The sequence below is a fragment of the Elephantulus edwardii genome, unplaced genomic scaffold (genome assembly GCF_000299155.1).
Source record: "Elephantulus edwardii isolate Elephantulus edwardi_28Jun2011 unplaced genomic scaffold, EleEdw1.0 scaffold00070, whole genome shotgun sequence".
NCBI classification, from domain to species: Eukaryota; Metazoa; Chordata; class Mammalia; order Macroscelidea; family Macroscelididae; genus Elephantulus; species Elephantulus edwardii.
This window is the reverse complement of record NW_006399820.1, coordinates 4193283-4201961: the sequence shown is the minus strand read 5'-3', so window position 1 is coordinate 4201961 and position 8679 is coordinate 4193283.

The following is an 8679-nucleotide window of genomic DNA, read 5'->3' as shown; positions in this document are numbered from 1 at the left end:
GTTTGTTGATGGGCACTTAGGTTGTTTCTAGCTCCTTGCTATTGTGAACAAAGCTGCAATAAACATGGGTGTGCATATATCTGCTTGGATGTCAGCTGTGGTCTCTTCAGGGTATATTCCCAGTAGTGGAATTTTGACTAAAGAAAGTCTTGAACAGTTCATTTCAATTACAACACTTTTCCTGCTGGTCAGAGAAAGTGTGATATATGCTAACCCCAACAGGATATGGGAGCAACATATGGTGACCCTGACATGTTGGGGGAAGAACAGCAATTGGAACCACATGGAATAGAAACTGAAAATGTCTGGACAGCTTTATCTTGTTAAGAGACAGTACCAGAGAACATTACTTCATCTCAGTGAGAGACAGTGCCACTGAGCACTTCCACGTGTAGGTATTTATTCATAAAGGAAATTTTTAGATGGGGCAATAGCTGAAAGCTGCCTCATCATGCATCTTATGGTGCCACTTTGTCTTGCCGCCTCACTAGATTGTGTTTGTCCCTCCCCTGTAACTTCAGCCACTTATCCCTGAGTTTTTTCCCCCCACAGTTCTCTCACAGTTAATGTTTCTCTGAGTGGTGGTATACTCTTTTACTTTTTTTTCCACTGCTGCTGCAAATAAACTATCTTACTATCTCATCTGTGTGGGGGTAGGGAGACATTATTAACTTTTCATATCTGACCCTGTTAAGTGGCCACCTATATAATTAGCTCCTTAACACTATGAACTGGCTTAGTCCAGCAGGATTTGAAAGGTTAATATGCCTTTCTTTAACAAGTCTGAAGTTTGCTTTTTGTGATATTCCTTGGTAGGAGGAACTACCTTATTCATAGCATCTCCAGGATTCAGCACCAATCAGTACTGGAGGCCACTTACAGCTATGAAGCTCCCAAATGCTGAACCTGATCAGCTATAACAGGAAAAGCTAGGCCATTAGAAGACAGAGTATCCAGAACATCCTAAAGCAGGATGTGCATTTTACCTTCTTGAAGGTCAGCCACGACACCAGACTTCTATACTAGCAATAACAGAAGTGCTAGCAAAGTCTAGCTGATGAGGGCCCATAATCTGTGTCTCTAGATGGGAATCAGCACCACCATCCTACCAACTGAACCCTTACTTGTTGAAGTGAGAGATAATGTAATAAGTTCTTGCTTAATGCAAAAGTAGTTTTCTCAGTTCTACCTTTTCTTTTTAAGGATTCGCACACACACACACACACACACACACACGCACGCGCACACACACACACACGCACACACACACACACAATGTGTAAAGTTAAAAGGGTAAACATAAAAAAGTAAAAACTTTAAAACAAAAACTGTCCCCTTGTGGCTTTTTTTTTCTGAATTCAAATATCTTTATCTTGAAGCATCCATTTTACAGTTCTGAAAGTTCAGTACCAGACTAGGTAAGGACAAAACTTGCTTGCTACATTAAATGTCAGAATTTTATTTAAAAAAAAAAAAAGAGAAACTTGAAGCACAAATAACTCCAAATACATGGCATACCTCTTTGACAAAGAAAGCCAAAAACTATAACTGTAGTAAATAGTTGAATATATCATAAAGGAGATAGCTTCCTAACTCAACACAAATTTATCCTCACCTAGAAAACAAAGTAGTGAAGATTTTTTTAAAATTGAACCAGAAACATCTAGACAGCTTCATCATTTGCCATAGTATGGTTGATAGAATTTAACTATTTTCTGATGTTTGTTAATTTAACCATACTAATTTTGTATTTATATTGTATTAACTACTGAAGATATTTTTCTGCTACGAGATAATGTAGTTGCTCTAACTATTTACCTATAAAATTGAAAAAAAGGAGCTATAAATCTTCAGAAGTTTTAAGAACCAGGAATATAATAAAATTCCTAAAGTGAAACTGGTATGTTGCCTGAAGCAAAGGAACAAACTTGCTCCATCTATATATAGTGAGAAAAATGTGAGTCTTTGTTAGAACCAAAGACTTGTAAAAGGATAAAGAATTTGTGATAATTGTTTAAACAATTACAGAAGCCAGAAAGAAGTGTATGTATATCTGACTAAGTATGGTATTCATTTAGAAAGAAAATAATTTTATCTTAAAGTAAATGGTCTATTTTTATTTTTCATAAAAAGTAAATGACTAAATATTAAGTGACTAGACAGTAAAAAGCAGGTAAAGAAATTGTGCTTTTGTTGTTGTTGTTGTTATGTGCCATCGATTCACTTAACGATTAATAGAAACCCTATATACAACAGCTTCCTGAACCCTCCTCTATCTTGAACCAATTTCATTGTCTCAGACACATCTACCCCCAATACCCCGGTCACTGAGTCAATCCATCATCGAGGGTCTTCTCCTTTCCTGCACTGTCTCTTCACCCTTCCAAGCTTGATGTTCCCCTCCAAAGATTGGTCCTTCCTTGCAAAATGCCCAAAATATGTCAGATGAAGCTTCAAAAATCCTTGCCCCCCAAAAGCAGCGCAATTTTACCCTCTCCAGGGCAGATATAAATAAAGTGTAAAAAGAAATAAAGGGAATAAAAAATAATAGATTTTTATTGGATGATGACCAAGGATGAGAGAACAAGAATCAATACCTTTGAGTTGTGGTAATAGAGAAAATTATTGAACATACCATTGACTGCCAAGAGAACAAAGAAGTCTGTTCTGGTGAAGGTGAGACCAGGTTGCTCCTCAGAGGCAAGAATTTTGAAACTCCGTATCACATCCTTTGGGAATGTTACCAGGAGGGATCAGTTGTTAGAGAAGGACATTATACTTGAAAGGATAGAGGGGCAGTGCAGGAGAGGGAGACCCTAGATGAGACAGCTTGACCCAGTGACTGTGGTAACTGGGTCAAATGTGTCAGAGATCATGAGGTTGGCTGAGAATGGAACGAGGTTCAGAGCCATTGTTCAGAGCATCATTGTGAGGCCTCATTGACTTGATGGCAAATAACAATACGACCATACAGATGTGTACTGGCTAAATATGGCAATACCTCTGAACAAGACTATCAACCATGAGAATAATTTTTAAAAAAAAAGTAAATATGTAATCACATGACTGGGCACTGACTTAAAATCAGTATGTTGTGCTTTTTGGAGTAGGTTTTTTTTGTTTTATTGAAGAATGTTTGATTTATTTTTTTTTTAAGATGATATGCCCTATCTCTTCTGAGGAAATTTTAGAAATTAACTTTTTTTTTTCTTGTAAGGGACAAATCACTACCTCAAGAATATCTTGTGTACTAATAACCTCCTAAACAAAACCAATGAAGCAAATATAAAGACAAGGTTAATATTTTCAGGAGCACTCACAGAGCCTACATCAAAGGTAAAGAGCTCTTATCCCCACACATGCGAGGTTGGATTGTGCCCTTTCCCCCTTTCTAAAGAGAGACAAATAGAGCAGCCAGATGAAATACAGCCTCATCAATCTTTTACTCTTCATCCCCTCAAGAGAATGACTTTCACATCACCCTTTAGAGGTAAAATCTTCTGTATAAGTTTGAGAGTCAACGTTGTTTGCACCATCAGGATGAGAGTGAACTTTGCAAATGTAGAGAGAGGAGTAAATCTGAAATAGCATCATGCATCAGCGAGGTAGTATATAGACCCTTACAGTTCCCTATAATGAAACATGCATTTGGGGGAAAAACTACTATCATAAAATATGCTTAATTTATCTGGATCCCTTCCCCTATTACCTTACTGACTTTCTTCCGAATACACAGCACCTCTATCCTCCCAACCCTTCTAGACAGTCTTCCTCATTGGAAATAAATTTGTGTGCAAACCGATATTCATTTCAGTCAATGCATTGTTTATCTCAAAGGCATAGACATGTTAAAGCATCTTATCTAATTATGAAGCAGCAGATATATGGCGTCTGTTAATATCACAGTTGGTGAGTTAGGCAACACTCATGAATGTTGAGAGAGTTTCCAAACAACTCTACAAAGACAGTTTTACTTAGAAATGAGGACAGTCCCATTGGTTCTTATGGGAAGCCAAACTTTATACCAAATATTATATGAATGAAAACCCTTGTTCAGGAATTGAAGAAATTACAGATATATAAGTTAGGATTTCTCTTGTGGCAGATCCTAGAAGGTGAGCTGTCTGTTTCCTGCAAAACAGGAAACAGCAAGGGGCCCCCTACAGATGGAGTGTTACTTCCTGGGCAGGAGTTCACCCTGAGGCATCAAGGTTTTAAATAGATCGGCTTCATTTGTATTGAATTATTTTTTTGTAACTTACTTCCTGTCGGTTTTGAATAAAAAGAGAAGCTTGGCTTGAGGTCTTCAGTCGAGAACTGTTGGCCCGCTGTTTTATGCTCTTTGCTCTCTTTCATTCCTGGCTGTTTGTGTCTTTATTAATAATTATAAAATTATTCTATTCTTTGGGACGCTCGGTCTGCAACAGACAGGTTCACACAGTTAAATAATTCCTAGTCTGATAACAGAAAGATTCTAACATCAGAATTTGCCAGCCATGCAGTCGCTGTTTGGGAGGCAATTTGCCAGCTGTCTATGAGAGTTAACTTGCTCCAGAATCCTGTGTAATCAAGTCTCTAGTTAGCAGCTACACAGTCATTAAAAATTCACTGTTAGTTGTCTGGCACCATATTTTTTATCCAGAAACAGTCCCCACAAGTCACTAGACAGTGAGGAGAGCAGAAGCAAATCCCCTAATAAATACGTTCCATTTTTACCCTCAGTTTTCTGCCTCCAAATAAGAGAAACAGTTTCCCCATGGTAGGTTGGTCATCAATAGAGCTTTTGTTTGCAATTACTGGCTGCAACTTCTTTTCATTAAAAAGAAATCAGTCAGCAAATACTTAAATACCAAGGATGTTGTGATTATTGAACAAGTTTTAAGTATTGGGCTAAGCTTCTGAATAAATGTTGAGCTTGCTCTGCCCTCTCTCCTTCCAAGGATCAAAATAAATAAATGACAGCAAAATATTTAATGTCTGAGAAGAAATTGCTAGTAAGACATGACAAGAGTTGGTGTTGGAGGAGATCATATATTTTAATTATATATTAAAATTACTTGGCACTGAATGCATGATTTGCAGATTGCATTAAACAGGGAGGAGGGATCACACAGTAAATAATAAGGTACCCAAATGCCAACCATCCGCCTAGGATTTACACCATTATGTGTTATATATGAACTGGAGAAGATGGAAAATATAGGTAAGTATAAATAAATGTCACATAATATGCCCAGTGGCCAAGAAATATAGAAAGTGAATTTTAGATTACTAGAGCTGTGCTGCAATGTAATGATCAGGAGGAATCACAAATACACGAATTGTCACACCCAAAATAAGCTTCCAATAAAGCTGGAAATGTTTCTATATGGTGTAAGACAAAGGGAAAACCCCCCACACCTTGTATATAAGGTACTGATTCTCTAATTTGTGTGAGTTCTGCTGTCTGATATTGCACAAATCTTGGAAATGTGATGGGGCCCAAATTTTAGTTCCATCTCTATTACTGGCTAGCTGGATGTTTTTGTTTCTTACTGCTATTACTTTAACAGAAATATCACAATAGGGTGATTTTAAAGAGCAAGAATTTATTTTCTAGAAATTCAAGAGGCTAAAAGTCTGAATTTAAGGCAGACTACAAAGAAAGACAACTCAGAGGAAAGATCTTTGTCTCTCAGGTTCTATAGCCAATATTTGGAGGTCCTTAGCAATCTTCAGTGACATCTAACTTCCTCACTATATCTCATCTGCCATCCTTAAGAACTCAAAAGTGATTAGGTTTAAGATACAGCCAACAGCCAACATATATCAGCATTATACGTAGCATGACAAAATCCTGTTTCCAAACAGAATTACATCTACAGGTATATACTGTTGTAATTAGATGCCATCAAGCCAGTTTAAACTTACAGTAATTCCATTTAAAATAAACAAAACTTTGCCTTCCCAATCAGTACTGTGCAGAATCAAACCCATTGTTGCAGTTACTGTGCTGATCTATCTCCTTGAGAGTCTTCTTTTTTGCTAATCCTCCATCTTACCAAGCATGATGACTTTTTCCAAGGCCTAGACCCTTCTGACAACATTTCCAAAATATGTAAGAGCAAGTCTTAGCATCTTTGTTCCCCCAAAATACTCTGGATACACTGGTTCCAAGAGAAATTCATTTGTTAATTTGAGGTTAAGATAGCAACATATATTTTGTGGTGGTGGTAGTTATATGCCATCGAGCCAAGTACAACTTATAGTGACACTATGAGCAACAGACTCGAATTCTGTCTTATCCTCATTAACACAGATACACTTGAGCCTTTGCTTTAGTTTCTGTGTCAATTTAACCCATTGGGGGTCTCATTGACCCTCTATTTTCCAAGCATGATGTCTCTTTCTAAGGAACAGCCTCTCCTTGCAACATGTCCAAAGTACAAGAGATGAAGATTCACCAAACTTGCTTCCAAGGAGCACTCTCAGCAAACCTTTTCAAGATATATGAATTTGTTCTTTTCACAGTCCATTGGATAGTCAGTGCTCTTTTTCAATATTACGTTCAAAGGGCATCAATTCTTCTTATGTCTCCTTATTCATTGTCCAACTCTCAGCAGCATAGCCAGTGATTGAAACAAACATGCACTGAATCAGGCTCACCATAGTCCTCAAGCTAATATCATTGCTCCTCAATAATATAGAGAAGTTCCTGACTGTAGACTTTCCCAGTAAAATATGTCTTTTGATCTCCTGACTACTAGTACCAAAATACTGATTGTCGATCCAGATGAAGACTATGACAGTCTCAATCTTTTTTCCATTTCTCATGATGTTGCTTAATAATCCAGCTGTGATAATTTTTGTTTTCTTGATATTGAGATGTAATCCATATTAAAGGCTTCAGTCTTTGATCTTCTGCAGCAAGCATTTCAAGTATTTCTCACTTCCAGGAAGCAGGGCTGTATCATATGCATAATTAAGGTTATCAATGAGCCTTCCTCCAATCCTGATGCCACATTCTTCTTCATAGAGTTCACCTTCTCAAATCATTTTATAAGCACACAAATTTAATAGGTATAGAGAGAGGATGCAAGCATGATGCATTCCTTTTTCAAGTTTTAAACCATATAGTATTGCCATTCTCTGTTTGCACAATAATTTCTTAGACTATGTGTCTGTTTCACAGAAGCACTATTAAGTGTTCTGGGATTCCCATTCTTTGCAATGTTATTGATAATTTATTATGTTCTACACAGTCATAATCCTCTGACTAGTCAATAAAGTACAAATAGGTGTTCTTCTTGTATTTGCTTTCAGCCAGGATCCATCTCACATCAACAATTATGTCCCTGATGTCATACTTCTTCTAAATCTAGCTTGAATGTCTGGTAAGTCTATGTCTTTATGATATTCTAGCCATTTTTAAAGGATCTTCAGCAGTATTTTTCTCACATGAAATATTAATGACTTTTTAAATAATTTACACATGTTGTTGGATCTCCTTTCTTAGGAATGGGAACAAATATGTATCTACTCCAGTTAGTTAGCCAAGGAGACCCAATTCATTAAATAAAACATGGGGAGTTTTGTCAAGTGTTCTCATGTCCATGGACCTCAGTTTTATCTAAAGGAAAATGGTAAGACACAAAAAGTTATATCTTCACATCTATTGTAGATATTGTTTAGCCAAATTTTATGACAAGTGATCATAGGTCTCTGGCAAAAGTGAAACTTCCTTTGGTATAGTGACTCCAGAACATGCTGAATACTTAGTATGCTAAGGAAATGTTTGTTAATGTTGAGTGGATGCTGAGGTCTTTCATGACAAATTCACTTTCATATTTCAGTATATTCCTTGTTGAATTACCTTTTTATAAAAGTCTAATTTTCTTCAATTTCAAATATACATATCAAATTGGAGTACAGAATTTAATGATACTCTGATTCATTTAAGAGGTAGGATTTTAATTATTTAGTTTTTCTTGACAATATATTGTGGAGTTTATTCTTACAACTCATTGCCATCAGAAGCAACTCATAGATGACCCCCCAGTAGTTTTCAGACAGTAAATCACAGAGGAAGAGATTACTATTCTTTCTCTATGAGAAGCTGGTAAAATCAAACTGCCAGAGGGTTCCACCTTGGAGTTAACAGAGCAACTTCTTATGGACTACCCACCCAGAATTTAGAATATTTTTAGAGCTATTATTTAAAATTTCTACTAAGAATGCAAAATGCTTTGTTGTCAGTTTCTATAACAGTTTCACATTCTTTATCTTAATCTTCATAAGTGTCTTTTCAGTTAAAAAATACTATTATTATTAATATGTCACTCATTTTATCAGTTATCAAGTCATCAAATGTTTTTGTTCTTTACTTGTATTGCTGTTGTTGTTAGGTTCCTTTAAGTCAAGTATGAATTAGAGACCTTATGGGCTACACATATGTACCCTGTATTATCTTATACCGAACTTGTAATTTCTTACATATTTGAGTCCAATTCTACAGTCACTCTAACAGGCCATCTTGTAGAGGATCTTCCTCGCTTTTGCCAATCCTCCACTATTTTGCCAATCCTTCACTTTTCCAAGCATAATATTCCTCTCCAAGGAATAGCCTCATCTAGTAACATGCCCAAAACATGTGAAATGAAGATTTGCTATCTTTGCTTCCAAGAAACACTCTAGCTGTAC